The sequence below is a fragment of the Lissotriton vulgaris genome, chromosome 4_1 (genome assembly GCF_964263255.1).
Source record: "Lissotriton vulgaris chromosome 4_1, aLisVul1.2, whole genome shotgun sequence".
Lineage (NCBI taxonomy): Eukaryota > Metazoa > Chordata > Amphibia > Caudata > Salamandridae > Lissotriton > Lissotriton vulgaris.
The window spans coordinates 1,051,580,612-1,051,600,350 of NC_141691.1; positions in this window are offsets into that span (position 1 = coordinate 1,051,580,612).

The following is a 19,739-nucleotide window of genomic DNA, read 5'->3' on the forward strand; positions in this document are numbered from 1 at the left end:
CAGCAATATACCCAGCTTTAGTGCACAAGGCTTTGAGGCTTGAAGGTAGTATTCATCTCTGTATTGACTTCTGAATTAAACTTTAGGAACAGTAGCTGCAACAATGTTGGAAAGAGATGTCAAGGGTTTCTGGAAAATTCCCTTAGTGTGAGTAATATTGACAAAACAGGGAATATGTAACTTCCATTTTTTGGACTGATTTAGGAGAGCGGTATGGTTCCGGCATTCTGGCAGTCCAAACCTCTGTGGCCATTCTGTATGACATTTGAACCATACATGGAATGGAGATTGCCTAGTTTGTGTGACACATCACTTCCTTAATTCCTACATAAACATGCATTGACAAAGGCAATGGGTCTGGTGTTGGCTGCCAGTCTTTTGGCTTTGTCAATGTTTGTTTTGTTTTGTTATGGCTTTTGTGTAGGGGAACTAATGGGCCCATGTCAATATTTACAAAGCAAAATATTTTGATATCAAAAATCACACACTGCATAGTGGTCCCCTTGCACTGAAGGGAACTATTTTACTTGCAGATGCACTATTGTGAAAGGGCAGAATGATGTCACTCACAGTAAAGCTAGCTAGGCGCTGAAGTGGTTTGTGTTGCTTGAACATGAAATACCTGGAAAAAACAAGAGACAAGAGGCATTTGGGAAAACAGGAACAGTTTGTTCAATTAAACAATGCTGCCGAGAGCAGAGTCAAAGGCGTAGGGTCTGAGGACTGTCTCTTTTTCCAATAGGTGGAACACAGGGGCGTAACACAGGCCCCTGCAGCCCCCGAGTTGCGGGGGCCCACGCTCCAGGGGGCCCCTCACTCAGCAAGCCTCTTAATCATGAATTAAATGGTGAGCACGTCCGGCTTCTTATTACGAGGTCAATCAATCAATCAATCATAACACTTGTATAGCGCGCTACTCACCCCGAAGGGTCTCAAGGCGCTTGGGGAGGGGGGCCGCTACTGCTCGAACAGCCAGGTCTTGAGTTGTCTCCTGAAGGTGAGGTGGTCCTGGGTCAGCCGAAGGTGGATGGGGAGGGAGTTCCATGTCTTGGCCGCCAGGTAGGAGAAGGATCTGCCTCCGGGGGTGGCTCTTCGGATGCGTGGTATGGTGGCGAGGGCGAGGCTAGCGGAACGTAGCTGGCGGGTGGGCGTGTGGAAGGTCAGGCGGTCGTTGAGGTACTTGGGGCCCAGGTTGTGGAGAGACTTGTGTGCGTGGGTGAGGAGCCTGAACGTGATCCTCTTGTTGACGGGGAGCCAGTGCAGGTTCCTCAGGTGGCCCGAGATGTGGCTGCGTCGAGGGATGTCTAGGATGAGTCGGGCGGAAGCGTTCTGGATGCATTGTAGTCTTTTCTGCAGCTTGGCTGTGGTTCCGGCGTAAAGGGTGTTTCCGTAGTCCAGCCGGCTGGTGACGAGGGCCTGGGTGACCGTCTTCCTGGTTTCGATCGGGATCCATCGGAAGATCTTGCGGAGCATGCGGAGGGTGTGAAAGCATGAAGAGGAGATGGCGTTGACTTGTCTGGTCATCGAGAGGGAGGAGTCCAGGATGAAGCCCAGGTTGCGTGCGTGGTCTGTCGGCTTGGGGGCAGTGCCCAGGGCTGGGGGCCACCAGGAGTCGTCCCAGGCTGTGGGTGATGGCCCAAGGATGAGGACTTCCGTCTTGTCTGAGTTCAGTTTCAAGCGGCTGTTCTTCAGACACTCGGCGACGTCTTTCATCCCTTCGTGGAGGCTGGTTCTGGCGGTGTCGGGGTCTCTGGTGAGGGAGAGGATCAGCTGGGTGTCGTCGGCGTAGGAGATGATGTTGAGGTTGTGTTGGCGTGCGATGGCTGCGAGAGGTCTCATGTAGACGTTGAAGAGGGTGGGGATGAGTGATGATCCTTGGGGGACGCCACAGATGACTTTGGTGGCCTCGGAACGAAACGGGGGTAGCCGGACTCTCTGTGTTCTTCCAGCGAGGAACGAGATGATCCACTTCAATGCCTTCTCTTGGATGCCGGTGTTGCTGAGGCGTTGGACTAGGGTGCGGTGGCAGACAGTGTTGAACACGGCGGAGAGGTCCAGGAGGATGAGTGCTGGTGTTTCCCCGTTGTCGAGAAGGGCTTGGATGTCGTTGGTCGCTGCGATGAGGGCGGTCTCGGTGCTGTGGTTGGGCGTGCGCACCATTTAATTCATGATTGAGAGGCTTGAAGGCCCGGCCGGGGCCCAGGTGTGCGCGCGCACCATTTAAATTATAATACATGAAATTGTGCGCAGGCCATTAATTAAATGGTTGGTTGGTGCGCGCCGCGCGCAGTTGTCACTCTCTGCGTCTGCGCGGACTTCAGGGTGGGGCTGGTGACCAATGGCATTGAATTTACAGTCATGTGCATTGCGGAGCGCGCGCAATTAAAAATGCATGGGAAATTTGTGAGGTGAACCTAGCCACGCCGGACCGTCACAGGGAGCAGAGGCGGTGCTGCTCGCAGCTGGCAATATGTCGAGTGGCAGAAATCAAAATGGTGATTTTTTTCGGCTAAACAATATCATTTCAATAGAGATTGTTGTGGAGGTGGTCGCTAAATTGAATCGAGTGGCAAACGTCACCAAACTTGTTATAAGGCAAGGGAAGAGAGTAGAGGTTGTTTACTTTTTTCCCTTTTGGGACTACGCCTAATGAATGATTAAAAAAACAAGGACGTTACATGTTGGAAATTATTGGATATAAATTAGTCATTATTTTCAGAACAGAGAGCCCCCAGGCGTAAATCCTAACAGTGCTCGAAATACCGTGTTTTATTATGATTTGTAAGAATACATTTTGTGCTGGTGTTCAAGTGCAGTCCGCTATGACCTATTTCATTTCCTGTTCAGAAAAGATATTTCATTTCCCATCATTTAGTTTAGAATTGTGAACATTTAGAAGTGAAAATGATTGGGGAAGAGAGGATTTAGGCTGCCACCGGTGTGTGCCTTTGTAGGTGTAAAGTAAACTGCAGTTCTGTTAATTCATGCCTCACAGATAGGCACTACATCAAAGGTGATTACTACAGTTGGTAAGTTTAGTTTCTATTTAGTGGAAAGGGTATGATCTTAAACATACGATCTTGTTCCTCTTACAAGCTAAGTAGAACTCTAAGAGCAACATAAATTAGCCAGGCGAGTAAGGCAGCGAGTTTTCCTGAGAATATCCAGAGTAAGAGGTGGTTTTTGCTTTCAACCGCACCAGGAGGGAATCTTTTCGCCTGCTTCTAAAGGGATTGTGTGTTTTTTTCTTTTCTAGAACCTATCATATCCTGAAATCTCCTATGATTTGCCTAACTTAGTAATACAAAGTCACTGGTTTTTCCAAAACTATAGCACATTTCTTCCTTAAGCAATTATTTTTCAGGAGCTACCAGTGTGGACTGTCATGGTGGGCATTATTGTGATTCAGTTGGCGAGCCCTGTGTGTTTTATGATACTGTAGCTTTTAGAGGCACCTGGAAATGCACTCCGCACCATATTCTTTGCTGTTTTGTTATGTGCACACCACATTTTTGTGAATACATGTAACATCAATACCATGATCCCCAAAGCTAATGGGTGATAATGTTTTTCCCATTTATGTTAGCACAATATCTTACCCTCATTGGATGTAATATGGCTGTTGGGAAAAGGCAGTGATGACCCTGTGGCGTAGCAAGCATAAGTGTGAGAACAAGGGCCCAAGTCGACCTATTGGAGTCCTTGTGTGGTAGTTTATCTTCTGCATGAAAGTGGTTATTGCTTGTGCTTGAAACTGTGCCTGGTATAGATCTTCTGTGGAGATGATCCCAGTGCTTAATATGTAAACCAATGAGTGCTGGGCCTAAAGTTTTCCTCAGAAGCCTACAAATTGCACAATTGAATGTTGGGGTATCGATTGCCAAGGCTGCCTAGTCTTGATTCCATCTCATCCCGCTTTTATACACCACTAAACACCATTGGCCCCTTTGTGTCACTGTAGGAGGTTTTTTTTCATCGCTGCTTTCCCACTTTGTCACTGTTTTTCTGTCTTTATCTAATTTCTTTCTTCATTTTGTGCGTTTATCTCTCTTGCTCTGGGTGGAACTCTGATTAGGAAAAATAAGTGGCTGTCCCCAAAAAGGATTGCCAGTGGGCCCCATTTGCATCCATTGGCTTGAATTAAGCATGGGATGTTTCTGATGAAACAACGCAAATCACAGTGGCTTAATCTAAGCCCTACAGCCCCTGCGTGGTGCCGGGGCCCCCTAGTATGTGGTGGGCTAGGGAGCAGGCCCCCCTCCATGTACTTTGCAGGGGGACCCTTATAAGTGTTGTAACGCCACTGCCAAATCATGCCACTTATCATTTATTATAATATTTTTCATACTACAATTTCAACTGTGTTCAGCCTTACCTATACCATGTAGTGTTTTCTAGGTGGAAAGTTCCCTGGTACTTTATCTCCGACCTTGCTATGTCAAATATGCTATACCAACCAGATAAAATGTTGATTTCAAGTAACACTTTAAAAAAAAATTGTTTGTGGCAGTGGTGCCACTACATGTGAAACTAATATGAACTTTATTTAATACTCTTGAGTGTAAAGCAGATGTAAAGCAGATTAGTTGTGATATGAAACATCAGTGTTTGATCCCAAGCATCGCTGCAGGCCAAGATAGTTAAAGCAAGTTTAATTAGCTACAGACTTCTCAAGCTCAATGAATTTTATTATTCTGGTGTATATTATCAATATACTGGATATTTTGGGAAAAGGGAAACCTTTCCTACACGGAATAATTTCTTCTTTGAGGCTCCATAATAATCCTATTGATGCCCATTTCTACAGTGAATAAAAGTGAGGTACCAAATACTGAAGCTGATAAAAAGTATTGTTTGGGCTTGGGTATTTTCATTGTCAAAAGAAACAAAAAAAATGAGTGGGAATCTGGACGGGCACCTCTTGATCCCTGACCCCACTGTAATTAAACCTAACTATGAAATGGCTCACTACCTTGCCCTGCACTACCTGGCCCTATTGTCATGTCCTTTGCATCGAAAAAGCTGATCAACTTCTCCCCAGCCATATTAAAAAAATAATTGGCAAAACCATTAAGGTAATCCATGCCAGTGAGGTAACTCTTTTTTACATTTCACATGTTTTACTTCATTCACATTCTAGGACTATTTGTTCTTTCCAAGATGCTGTTTTTCTTTAGGGTTTTTTTTCATGTAGTATAATAATATTGCATTGTGCTTGCATTGAACTGGGTAATCTTTTGGTGTCATTGCAAGCTCAGGTTGTGGGTGAGTTTTTATAACGGGCCACGTTTGAGAGCTCTGGAGCAGAGGCGATAGGTATTGTAAAGTTCTCCAGGCCATGACAGTGGGCCATAAAGGTGTTCAGAATACATGTTCCTCCAGTCCTTGGCCTCTCTGCAGAACACACAGAGCAATGGTAATATATGCCACTTGTAATTGTGAGTATATGGAAAAGTGTGTGAAGGAGGTACAAAGCTACAGAAAGATTGATAGGGCGTAAGTAAAAGAAAATAAAGTGCTTACGGGTGAATGTGTGTTGGAGGGTTGGGGAAAAAAGTATGTGCTGAAGGACAAAGTGAAGATAGGGCGCGGAAGAGGAGATAGATGAGGTGTGGAATATACGGAAAGATGTGGGAAGGAAATAGGTTTAAGCTGCTCACAGAAGCTGCGGAGGTAAGTGATGTGAAGTGGAAGATAGGAGTGATTGTGACATTCACAGTCACATATTTTGGGAATTGAAAACTTTGAACATCTAGTTTGTCATATCCGTAAGATACTCATTTATCTGATACCCCTAAGAAGCATTGGCAAGGCTTGTTCAGGCACATGTCTGCTTTGTGTGCTGAATCTGGATGCAATAACAGTAAGCTCAATGAGATGCATTCGAATACTAGTAGACCGTGTGAAGCACAGGATTTTAGTTTACATGTTTTAAGCAACACCCGCAATTACATCGGCTGTACCTCTCAGAAAGGATTTATAGATTATTATGCTTCTTTGGCCTTACCACTTTTAGAGATCCCCCAAAACCTTTTTCACCCCACATAAAGCCATGGTGGAAATCAAAATGATGTATTGTGAAAGTCAGACAAGCAATAAATGATCAGTATAGGACAAATATTTTCAAGGTTTCGGGAATCAATGTCGTTTTCCATATGCTGATTACATATATGATTAGGAATACTTTGTTCCCAAAGACATGTTGGGCATGATTACAATATCAGGTGGACTATTGCTGTCTCAGGACCGACCGACCATCAGTTGCGGTTCTGATATGTCGGCTTGTGCTGTTGCTGTAGACTGGCCGTAGCACAAAGTCCCATGAAAAAATGAAAGCCTGTGTAAATCCCTGCACCATGTGGCAGGCACCTCACAGTGTCTGCCACACTGTGCAGGGATTAACAGGGGGACACCAAATGTGCCCCAACCGGAGGGCCAAAGGGAAAGGGGGCTCTGCTATGGGCCCCCAAAGGCACTTTCCGACAGCAAATCCATGTCGGAAAGGCTGACATGGATTTGCTCTTGGAAACGGGCGTAACACAGTCCCCCGCATCCCCCGCAGTGCGGGGGGTCCCGTTGTTGCAGGGGGCCCCCTCAGCACTGTAATCACGCCGGGCGCTCCAGATTAAATCCGGAGCGGGGGCTCCTCTGTGTGCCTTGCAGGGGGGCCCCTTCAACTTTCGTTACGCCACTGGAGACGCCCTGTTCGGGGACACCATGCAACAGAGGGGTATGGGCGGAAGACAATGATGTGGGATATATTAGAACTACTGCGTACATATTTTTAAAGTGGTGTTTTCAGTTTAGTGAGGTCTGTCATGAAACAATATTGTGCCGTTTAATTCAGCAAGGAAACATACACGGATTTCTTCAGCAATATAAGGTGCAGTGTTTACTCCACAAAGAGAAAGATGCTGATTGTTTGATCTCTTAAGGGTGAGTAAAGTGCAGGGTTTGAAAACGCAATCTAAACAACTGTGGATCTATATTCAGCAAAATATGTGTACTGTCTCAGCTATGAAAACAGAAACGTGCACGATCTGCTCAAGCAAAATCAAGCAAATGTACAATCTGTACTCAGTAAATATAAAGGTGACCTGCGTACAATAACGGAATAAAACCTACCATGTTCATTTATTTTAAAAACATGCATTCTTTTCATTCCTGAAATGAAACGTGCAATGTACTTGATCATCAACAATGTAATATGCATAGTTTTAGTTGGCAATGGACCATTAGCAGTTGAATTCACTAATAAAAAGGTTTGTCATGTCACAAAAAGTAATCAGGTGAGCAATTCGAGAACAGAATCACCTGCACTATTTATTCACCAGGAGAGGGGGGGGAGGAAGCTTGATCCCTGAGGGTTGCCGTAGCTGGGCTGGGTGGGCTGGTTGGGCTTCCTTGGGATTCTTTTGGGCTGTTCCCCATAAAAGCGGCCATTTTGTGTCACCGCACACCGTTTGTGGTGCAGTGACACAGCAGCCGGGCGGTCTGTAGTGGTCCGTGCAAAAATGTATGTGGATTGTCGGGCCGTTTATTCATTGTGACCGGATACTGAGCGGTGCGTACGTGTAACCGTTATTAGTGGCGAGCGGTATTCATTGCGGAGTGTTGCGGTCCAGTGCGGTAGTTTCCGGCGGTATGGCGGTGTATGGTGACCCCAGGGTGGCCGAGGCATTGCGGCTGTTGAGCGAGGCAGGCCGCATGGACATGGTGCAGCCCGACCTCCAGGTAAGGCCGCAGCGGCGCGCTGCTAACGACGCCGCTGCAGCTGTAGTGGCGTGTGAGCCGCCGCGGTCGCGACCGCGGCTGGCTCTGCAAGGCGGGAGGGGGGTGGAGGAGCGAGGGGCGGGGGGCAGAGTGAGGAGGCAGCACCGTGTGCAAAGGTGCGGGGAGGGCCGGGCGGAGAGGGAGGAAGCGGGCGCTGGCATTCGTGGAGGGGGTGGGGGGTAGGGATGAGGTGCCGGGGGTGGGGGGGCAGCTCGCGAGGCGATACTAGAGTTGGGAGGGCCTGGTGGGGTGGGGGCAGAAACAGGGGCCCAAGTAGTGGCGCCAGGAGAGGGATGTGTGGGAGTGGGGCAAGGGGCCTGGGGGCGGGGGGGGTGTTGGGGCTGTCGGGGGGCAGGACGCGGGATGGGGAGCGGTGCCGCAGCGCGAAGTGCAGGGTGGGCTGCTGGCGGGGGGGATGGGGATGCAGTGGGGTGGGCTCCCCCCTATTGATTGAGGACACAGAGGTGGAGGGGGGGCGGAGGGGGCGGACACGGAGCTGGACTGGAGTTCGTCGGAGGAGGGAGGGGGCATGGTGGGACTGAGCAGGCGGTCGTCACCGGGGTGGGGGCGGCAGGGGAGGGGTAGTGGTGGGGGCCAGACAGGGGGGAATGGCAGGTGGGGGGGATTAGGGGGAGGGGTGCGGAGGCGGAGGAGCAGCAAGGGGGAGGGGTGGGCCGGGGCTGAGTGGGTGGGTCGGTTGGGGTAGTGGGGGGGAGGCAGGGGAGTGGGAGCGCAGGGGGAAGTGGCGGGCCAGGGGGGATTGGCGGCGATGGGGAGGGAAGCAGGGGTGCAGCTGGGGGGTCTGGGGAGGGGGCGTGGTGGGGGTGCGGGGTGAGTTGGGGGTTTGGGGGGTGGGGATGGGAGGGGGGATGGGGCCTGGGTGGCAGGGGATCCCGTTGCGGCGTGGAGGCCACTCGGCAGGGTGGGGGCGGGGGGCGTCACTGGGGTGGGGGAGCGGGGGAAGGGGGGCGCCTGGGGGGGATGGGGGGGTTTTCCACCCTAGCATGCTGGATGAGGCGCTCGGGAGAGCAGCATGCGGCTCCAAACCACCGAGAGGATGGGCCGGCTCAGTCAGGTGTGGGCTGCCGAGCTCCAGCGAGGGACCTTGTTCATGACCGCGGCAAATGGAGGCGGGATGCGTCTCCGCCGGCCCCTCCCCAAAGGGTTGTTACGGCCGCCGGGGTAGGGGAGTGAGGATGGATGCACATACTTCTGGTTGTGTTGCGAGTGTGGCGGACGGGAGTGGGAGTGTGGATTTGGTGGACTTGATGCGGGTGTGTCGGGAGAGAGCGGGGCTGAGCCAGCTGGACCCCCAACAGGGGAGCCGGGGTTGCATGGAGCCGGCTGATGGAGAGTCGGAGGAGGAAGGAGAGATTCGGGAGGGGGGGGCCAGTAATGTTGTTGACAGTATATTACAGGTGCCGGCAAGGCGAGATGTGCCCAGAGTGACGGCCCCCTCAGCTCCACTGGCTAGGCGGCGGGATCCGGCAAGGACGCCGACCTTGACGCCAGGTAAGGCGGGAGACAGAGCGGGGAGCGGCAAGCGGCGCTGTGTGCAAGTTTCGTTGGGGACTGGGGGCGAGGGGTGAGACGGATGGCGGCTGGTGCGGGGCGGTACGTGCAGGTTGCAGGAGTGGGCACAGACGGTGCGGCGACGGGTGGCGACGGGCCAAGCGCAAGTTGTCGGTCGGAAGCGGTCGGAGGGAAGGATTCTGCAGGTGGGGGGAAGGAGAGTTGTGGGGTGCCGGTGCATAAGTTACCATACATGGGGTTGACTAAGCCGCTGGGATAAGCACCTGTCGTTGGGGACGAAGGAGAAGATCTGGAAAGGGGAGTACATTGACATCTTGAAGCTTCTCCACAGGGAGTTGACATCTAAGGAGGGGTCGAAGGAGGAAGAGCAGGATTTAGCTAGGCGCCCAAAGGTGCCGCTGACACTGGACAATTGGTCAGCGGCCTTCCTTTCCAGACCGGTCCGTCGTGCTTTTCAAATACATGGATGTGGTGCGGAGAGCGCAGGTGACATACGGTGGATTCGCGTGGTCACACTATGACGAGGAATTCCGGGCACGCATAGCGGCGGACCCGGAAGCGCAATGGGGGGAGCTGGATTCAGATTTGTACCAGCAGACGATGGGCGGGGCCAAGTTTGGCCGCACCATCTACACGGCCAGTGGTTTGCCGCTCGTGCCGCCCCCCTTTGCAGCCCGCCCCACCGAGGGGGGGTGGGGCAGGGGGAGTCTGGCGGCCAGGCCATGGTCGGGGCCTGCTGGGACTTCAATAGAGGAGCGTGCGGGCGGGCGGCATGCCGTTTCCGGAACAAGTGCTCGAAATGCGGGCGGCAGCACCTAGTGCTCCGTTGCTGGGGGCTTGGGGGCCCACCGGGACAGCAGCCCGCGCAAGGAAGTGCCCAAGCCGAGGGGGGGACAGGGCAGAGGGAGGGGGGAGGCAGAGGGGGGGAGCCGGAGCTTTGGGCAAAGGCTTGTACGCCGGTTAAGATCGAGCGGATGGAGCCCTGGCTAGCGGCATATCCGCGGGCGGAGGATGCAGCGGTGTTGCGTCGTGGTTTTCGGGAGGGGTTTCGGCTGGGCTATGAGGGCCCCCGGATTGCTCGCTGGGCGGACATTCTGAAGTCGGTGAACGCGCACAAGGGCATTGTGAGAGAGAAACTGTTCAAAGAGGTCAAGGAAGGTAGGATGGCGGGCCCTTTCACGGAGCCGCTGATGCCGGGTTTGATCATCTCCCCATCGGGGTGGTGCCCAAGAAAGAGGAGGGGCAGTTCCGGCTGATACAACATTTGTCGTGGCCGGAGGGGGAGTCGTCAATGCCTACATTTCGGTGGAGTTGGCGTCGGTGACTTACTCGTCGGTGGACGTGTCGCGGAGGCTCGTCTCGGCGACGGGGAGGGGCGCGCTGATGACTCCTTCCGGTCCACCCGGCGGATCACCAGTTGTTGGGGATTCAGTTCGAAGTTCTCATATTTGTGGACAAGGCACTGCCAATGGGGTGCTTCATTTTGTGCGCGCTATTTGAGCGTTTCAGTTCATTCCTTCAGTGGGTTTTTTCCAGGCGCACAGGCTCGGAGTCAGTGACGCACTACCTGGATGACTTTTTCCTGGTGGGGCGGCCCAGAGCGGCGGACTGCCAGCGGCAGCTGGATGGTTTGGCCGGGTTGATGGGGGACTTCGGGGTTCCCCTGGCGCCGGAGAAGACGCGCAGTCCCAGTACGGTGTCCTTTCTCGGTATCGAGCTCGACTCGGTCGCCATGGAAGCACGCCTACCGGAAGACAAGAGGTCAGGGATGCTAGTTTTGGTGGACGGAATGTTGGCAAAAAGGAAGGTGACGGTGAGGGAAGTGCAGGTGCTGTTGGGACATTTGTATTTTGCTTGTCGCATGGTGCGGGCGGGCCGAACGTTTTGCCGGCGTTTGGGTTTGGCGTTTTCCGGTTTGACCTTGCCTCATCACCATGTGCTCCTCTTGGCAGGGATTAAGGAGGATCTACGCATGTGGCTGGCGTTCCTGGAACGGTTCAATTGAGTACCAATGCGCTGGCGGAGGACTGGGAGTGGGACTTCACCATGTACTCTGACGCGGCAGGCGGCGGCGGTTTCGGTCTCTACTGGGATGGCAAATGGTGTGCGGAGCAGTGGCCGGCGCACTGGCAAGAAGGAGGGCGGAGCATTGCGTTTTTGGAGTTGTTCCCGTTGGTGGTGGCGGTCACGGTGTGGTCAGGGGCGCTGGCGCACAAGCGTGTGTTGTTTCGGGTAGACAACATGGCCGTCGGGCAGGTGGTGAACAGGCAGACGGCCCGGGACCCGCAGGTGCTGAAGTTGATGAGCGTGTTTGTTTTGCGTTGCTTGGAGAATGACATCCTGTTTCAGGCGCGCCACGTTGCAGGAGTGGGAATGACATTGAGGATGCTTTGTCTCGTTCACAGTGGGAGAGGTTCCATGGGCTAGCCACGGCGGCGGAGGAAGTCAGGACGCCGGTGCCGGAGGAACTGTGGTCGGTGGGCGAGGCCGGGTCTTTCAGCTGGTGAAGGCGTCTGTGGCGGCGTCGACGTGGAAGGCGTACGAGCAGGCATGGGAGGAATTCCTGCAGTTCGGCGCGGTAAGGCGAGGGGACCGGTGGCTGCGTGAGGAGCAGGTGGTAAGGTTCATGTTGGCGCTCATGGATAAAGGGCTGTCGCGGGTGACGATTGCGGGCAAGTTGTCAGTGGTGGCGTTCATGGGAAAGTTGTGATGGGGTTATTCTCCGTCAGCGGGGGAATTGGGGACCCGGCTGCTGGAGGGGTGGGCGAGGGAGAGGGGTGCAAAGTTACGGTTGCGACGTCCCATCACGGTGGAGTTGCTGGAAGGAGTCATTGGCGTGCTCCCGGTGGTGTGCAGGGATGGGGGCGAGGCGGTGCGGTTTTCCACACTGATGTCCTGGCTGTTTTTTGGAGCGTTTCGAGTGTCGGAGTTGCTGAGCACAAGAGGGAGGCGTGGATTGTTATGGGAGGATGTGGAGTTGCGAGCGCAGTAGGTGGCGGTGCGTTTGTGTTGCTCGAAGATGGACCAACGGGGAGTCGGGACATGGGTGGTGTTGGGCCCAGGCGGTCGGGAGGGGTTGTGTCCCGCAGCTTGGGGGAGGAGGTTGATGGCGAGCCGCGGCGAGAAGGAGGGGGAGGTGTTTGGTCGAGGTGGGGGTGATGTAGGGACGGCGGCTCAGGCGTTGTGGGTTCTGCGGCACGCCCTACGGTACATGGGTGAGGACCCAATGGCTTACGGGACGCATACCTTCCAGATCGGGGGCGGCGACGGAGGAGGCACAGAGAGGTTGGGGAAAGGAGGAGATTCAGAGGCTGGGACGGTGGAAGTCGGACTGTTACCGGACGTATGTGAGGTTGCGGGAGGCGGATGGGGTGTTGTAACAGTGATTCCCGGTTTTGATATGTGTGTCTTTACAGGTGCTGTGGCGGGGCCGGACGTGGCTGTTTTGAATGTGTTTATTGTGGGACACTCATTCATCAAGCGGGCAGAACAGGCAGAGTGGGACAGGCATCGGACACTCAATTTGGGATTGGATGTGGGGTTGTACCGTTGTCACTGGAGGGGAAAAGGGGGTAGACGTTGGCATGAGTTGTTGCCCTTGTTGAATACGGTGGTCAGGGGTGGGTGTGCCCGGATGTGGTGGTAATTCATCTGGGCGAAAATGACTTGGTGCAGTGTAAAGGGCTGGCATTGCTCAAACAAATGAAGAGGGACCTGAGGGAAATCAAGAAGCAATGGGCGGGCTCTCATGTGATCTGGTCTGAGTTTATCCCCAGGCGGGTGTGGAGGGGTGCAGAGCGCCTGGGAAATATAGACAGGGCCAGGAGGAAGATTAACCAAGAGATGAGGGACTTTTGCGCCAAGGAAGGGGTGGGGAGGATGGAGCATCCGGAATTGCGCTACAGAGCAGTGTACTTTTTCAGGGAGGATGGGGTCCACCTGTCTAGGTATGGAATTGAATTGTACATAGTGCAGTTGAAGGAGGCGTTGGATGGGGCGTTGGGGGTGCTCAGGTATCCCAGGAGGTAGGTGTCCTAGGGGGGGGAGGTCGAAAGTCGTAAGCGACTTTCGAGTGGCGCTTTCCTAAGGAGATAGGGGGGTATTTGCTGGAGGCCTGGGGCTGTATTGGTAGGCCGGGGGTTGAGGTCATTGAGGTCACTGTGGTCATTCAGTTGGTGGGTAGGGGGTAGGTTGCTGAGCGGATGTTTGTATTTCAATTGCAATGTTGGGGATAACTTTAGGGGTGGGGGTGGGGGGCTGAAAGGCAGTTGTTATTTAGTGAGCAGTAGTTTTGTTCGGCACAGGCCAGGTGGGTGTTGTTTTTTGGTGCACCTGATTCCAATAAAGCGGCCTTTATCACACTATTTTTGTGTCTGTGTCAGTGCTTCCCCCCCTCACCTACTGGTGTGCCCCAATCAACCTTGTCGCCCCTCTCATGTCAAAACTCCTTACTTTAAAAAAACAATTGAGTTTGCCTATAATGTGTTTCACAGAAGATGCACGCCGTGGGTGGTATAGGTGTTGAAAGAGGTGCCTGTGTGCTATTGAGGCGGAAGCATGACCCTTTTGCACCCAGTGAATGCTCTGCGCACCAGCAAAATCATCAACACTCAAAATATTCCAGGAATGAGGAGCTGCCCCTCCCAACCTGCATGTCCCATCGTACCACCGCCGACAGTAAACCTGCAAACAGTCCCGGTGCCACAAGAGAGAGTAAACTTCTGCACAGTCGACGAAAACAACCCAAAGTGAAGTCGCTCACCCTGACTCCAAACCTGGGACGGGTCTCTGACATCAGCTAGAAGTAAACCGTGATGAGCCGTTAGCGAAAGCAGGGGCACCGAAGACAGGGGCTGGGCTTATAGTGTAGGGATGAGCAGTAGAAAAAAAGAGTTCTGCAAAATAACAGGTAAGCCCTAAAAGTGTAGTGAAACTGTACTCGGACAGTACTCCTCAGCCTTCAAGGGAACTGACTGATGGGGTGGGGGAACCAGTTAGGAGCCAGGAAATTAGAGCAACAGAGGAGTTAATCAATAGGAACCAGCAGTTTGATTAGACTTCCAATATGGATTATAGCAGGTCTCCCAGGCAGCACATGTGCTGTCTAGGTTCGACCTGAAAAGGTGAATTCTGTGAGATTGCCTTCGGACAGCTAGGACATATAAAATATGTAATGTGCCAGATTTCTGTCAGTGGCAGGGTGTTACCCTCTGTGATGTCTGCTTCAGGATGGACCACCGCCCTGTGGATTCAGCAGGACTTCCAATCAATTGCAGGGTCCGTTCAATTTCCTTATTGCATAAATGTGGACTCATCCGGGTGGGGTCCTCTGCCTTTGGTGGCAGTCTGGTTCGAGATACTAATAAGCTTCTATCGGGCTCACCAAAATGTTGCTTGAACATGAAATGCTTTGCAAAAAAATAAGAGACGAGAGGCGTTTTGACAAAACCGAACAGTTCGTGTAATGAAACAATGCAGCCAGAATCATAGTCCCATCCATAGGGTCTGAGCACTGTCTCACTTTACAATCGGTTTAACATGGGTCTTTATACTGTTCATTGAATACAATAAAATAGTTCTGGTGATCTTTTTTTGGTGAGAAATGTGATTGTGAACCTCTGTCTTTGGAGCTATAAATTAATATATTGGATGAGGAATCCTGGTAGGCCTCGACCCTGCGTGGACACAATATAGCCAGTTGCTAACGTGTCCAGATGTCCGGCATGCTAAGCGCATGATCACTACATATATTGTGTGTGCTCTGTCTATTGGCTATGTGTTCCTAACTTCATGTGGCATGTGACTTTATGGGGGTTTGGGAAAGCAAGCACTCCTGTGGCCATGTGTGCTTCACTGGGGCAATGCTCCGTGGACCATTGTGATGTTGCTGTGCTTATCTGTAGAATTAATCTGGGACTTCCTATTTATGCGTTTGTCTGCTGGGTACATCCCACCCGCCCGTGACCTGTCAATCAGTGACCCCGGGCCTGGGTCTCAGGGCCTGCCTAACTACGTATTTCTGAGTCAGGTTTGAAGTGGAATTCACAATTAGCAAATTCGTCAATAAAGATGTGATTTCATTTTTATACATGAATGTATCATTATTCATATTGACATTGACTTTTTTTATTATTAACCGTTATCCTACTGCCCCATTTTATATGCTGCTGTGGGCACATTTAAAATGAGAATGGCAAACAATAGACCAATTGATGAGGCGGGCAGGCTAATCTGCATGTATATTTTACATATCATTTTTGTAAAAACAAAAGGTCTTAGCTAACATCAGACTGAAAAATGTACATTTCTTCATTTTACATGTTGACATTTTCACAGTCGTTTTACTCATTTGATTAAATGGGTGTGCTTAAGCATGCATGTATGTGCAAGTATGTAAGCAAGAACTTTTGTGGTGGCATTAACTGCCCTGTGTTAATGGGTCATCTCTAAGTTTTTGGTATGTGGCACTGTACCTAACATATAGTTCTGGTGGCTTAAATTGAATGGTAATGTGCATTTGCACATTGTCAGACCTCATACAGGAAGACATAAGGTAAGCTGGACCTACTGGGCCACAACCAAATTGGTTGAAGCCTTTTACCACTACTGTCAAAGGACCTGCCCTTCTATGGTTCTGCAAACTGGGCCAAGTACATTCCTTTCTACATTTGACTCTCAGAATTAACAAGGGCAAGCAATCATAGGCCTCTCAGGGAGGATAGTGAGGGGTTTACTCAGGCTCAAGAATCATCATCACCACCACCAGCGCAATAAGATCAATGTCCAGTCCAGTGCTTTGCTCTGATACTCGGGTGAGTAGTTGGTGCTTCTTTTTTAGCGCAATGGCTGAATGCTTGCAATTGACAATATTCTGTGCGGCGGAGGCAGGCACCTTTGGTGCACAGTTCCACAAGAAGATGACATTGAATCTTCAAATGTTGTCCCCAGAGCACCTCTTGGGTCACTAGGGTTAGATGTACGACCATTTTGAGCCTTACAAATAGGTCACAATCTGATTTGCAAATGCAATATGGACCGTATGCGATGTAAGACAGGCATTCTCAAATCAGAATTAGCGATGTGTCTGATTACCGGGTTGCCAAAAATTGCGGGCGGATTTTGCGAGTCTCAACGAGTCGCTATCACTGAGTTACAAAACAGCATGCAAGCAGTAGCAAAATGGCCCATTTGCACATGCAATTTACTACAAATTCAAAACAGATGGTAACAGGGCCCAACCTATAAAAACAGGCCTAGAATGCATCAGGGACCTTGCAACAATAGCTGCCCTGTATGTGAAAGCAAGGAGGATTTGGATCTTAGCTGCTCAGCAGAGCAGGCTTAGACAGGAGAGGCCGGGATGACCGTGTTTTAAAAGACACAAGAAGAAATTTATGAGCAATACAGACTGAGTAGCAATGTGGTCCTGGAGCTAATAGCCACCTTAAAGCCACACCTTGAGAGGAGTACGCTGCGCAGCAATACCCACCCATGTTCCAAGTGTTGTGCTCCCTTCACCTATTGGCCAGTGGTACCTACCAACATTTCATTGCAGTGGCCAGGGTGGTGTCTCAGAATGTGCTATTCAATTGTTTTGCAATTTTCTAAACACCATGATTCACCACATACACCTACACATTTACCTGCCCAAGGATGATGTTGAAATCCAAAATACAATAACCAAGTTTTACCTGATAGCCAGATTTAATTGAGTGCACAGATATGTTCCCCATCTCACCTAGAAAAACTATTCCTGAACTGCAAAAAGACCCATTCACTCAACATTAAGGTAGTCTGCAATGCACACAACGGACATTGTAGCCAAGTAATTTGAGAGTCGCAATTTCCCACACATTGCGAGTCGCTATTTCTAGCGGTCATACATCTGGCCACGGTCATGCAGCCCACTTGTGGGGCACACAGGCAGCAGACACTTATCCGGTTTCAATTGGGCCTAGCACATTGTCACAGCATTCCAGATGCCTGGCTCTCCGGATGAGGACTACTGACAAAGGTTGCAATGCCCGATCCGGCAGTAACATGAGTCCTTAGGCACACTTGCTTAGCGAATCTCTGTCAGATGGACCCTATGACAGCATAAATTATAGCAGTTCCTCCCATGATTAACTCCTCCTGCAACTTTGGCACTTTCTTACCTCACTCGAGGTAAGATATCTTAGCACCAAGGACAGCCTTAATACATTTTAAGAACATCTAATATAAAAAAACTTAATGAAAACATGTGCAGAGCAATCTTTCAAATAAATTCATCCAAAACATTGAAAAACAAATACAGTGAGATGTTAAAAACATACATTTCTATCAAAGGCATACAACCTAAAAAAACACATTTATCAATACTTAGGGTACATTAAAGTGCAAGTGCAGTGAAACACAAAACGCGCTTTAACATCAAATGAGAGAAAAACGTAGGCATCACTATCAGTTAGAAAAGAAATATGAACATTTGGGAGTTATTTTCTTTCCAGGTGTAAGAAATCTGCCAACACTGCGGGGAGAAGAAGTGCTGTTCATAAATATGGTACAGAATTGTGCAATTTATGCAAAAGATAGCAACATGTTCCATTATGAGAGACAACAAGGTTTGCGGATCCTATCAACGTAAACATATACCTAGATTGGACGTAACCTATAAATATGACACTACAGAGGTGACCACGTACTTATCATCTGGTTTAATACATAACACCCTTGCTGGTTTAACACATCTACCCCATAATATTAACAACAACGATGGGTATTCAGCTCCCATCTTCATACTGATTTCGCAGATGTAGTATGTGTCTTCAATATCTGCTTCTTAGTAACAGGTTTGTTTCTTTCCCTTTTCAGGTGTCCTGGCCAAGCCACCTTCTAGGCCTATCCTCGGCCTGCAAGGATGCTCTGCACCACAGGACATTCTCCAGATGGAGTGCCCACCACAGATATACAAAAGACATGAGTGCAAGCTGCATCCAGCTTTCAGGACTGCTCATCACAGAGATCAGGAAAAGAGACAAGAATTGCTTCTCTCCAACAACAGATATTGCAGGTCTCATCATGTACTTCCTGCCATCTGCCTAGTGGCAGCTGAAGTCAGAGTCATTTAGAGCTCATTGTCTCAGGCAGAGGTGGTACTTGATTAGAGCGGCAGGCCTCCACCCCTGCTTCAATTTCTGCCTAAATCACTACCTCGTATTTTTATTTGTGAACGTTTAATTCACTAAATCTCAAAGAGTGTGAGCCTCACTCTGCGTGAGGGTTGCACATGTGCTAGAGTGCCTGAGCTGGCCACCGCAGGATTTATATGGCTTTCCTAATTTTAGTCCTGGCCCTGTGGCCTACACCACTGTAAGGCTCTGACTCCATTGACACACTTCAGCCTCCCTTACTGCAAAAAGCCTGGGCTCTTTAGGCGTAAGACCTGGGTTTCCAAGGTTGTTTGTGGATCAGCAAGGGTGCACTCTGAACCACTGCACCCCATCCATTTCCGAACCAATCACAGGGTGGGAACAAGCCTCCATGGCCCAACCCATTCTGGGAGGAGTTGGGAAAGGTTTGAGGTGGAAACGAGGCTGGCTGTCCACTTGATCTGCAGCACACGTGCCTCTTGATAAAGCAAGCAGCAGACGTGATCGGATTCGGGGACGGCTGGCAGTTAGTGTCCCAGGCAAGTGTGGTCACTCAGAGATACGGAGGGAAGGGGTCTAGATTAGATTATTAATGGGCTGCATGATTGGGGTGCTACCCACTACAAGAAAAGACCTTTAAATATGCCCCTACCAGGTGCTTATTTCTTATAATCAACTTAGGGATCTAAAAACAGCAAACTGTGTTACTTAGTTAAAAAGCTGTAATTGATAAGGAATGCCTGGCTCAGTTTTGCCAGTACCTTCCTCAACATGCACTTAAAGAGGAGAAAGAGAAGCAAGAGATTTTTTTTAACTCATCCCATGCCTGCCATTCATTCATTTTGTTTGGGGTCTAGCTGCAAGGTTTAGAGCTTTATGGACTGCGACTGCTCCTAACTTTTTAACTCCATAAGTTTTCTATTGCACCGGTGTTGCTCATTCACATTCTGACCTCCAGCATGCTTAGTTTGGGGTGCTCCAGCACCCACCGCACACCTGCTTCCAGCATGGTGTGCAGACATAATGATTTTTTTTCATATCGACTGTCAGACATATTGAGTCGTAAATGGGCCTTTTTCATTGGAAGTGGTGCTGCCTAACTAGGTCCATCGTACGGACGATGAAGCAGAGTTCATCATACGGACAATGAGGCAGAGTTCTCCGAGGCATATTAATCACCTCCCTACGCGAAGCACGGACTTAGAGGGCAAAGGAACTCGACCAGAGGATTTTCTGGCACTATCGACAGCAAGTAACCCTCATCTAACACGTGAATAGAGGATCTTTGTATTGTTTCATGGA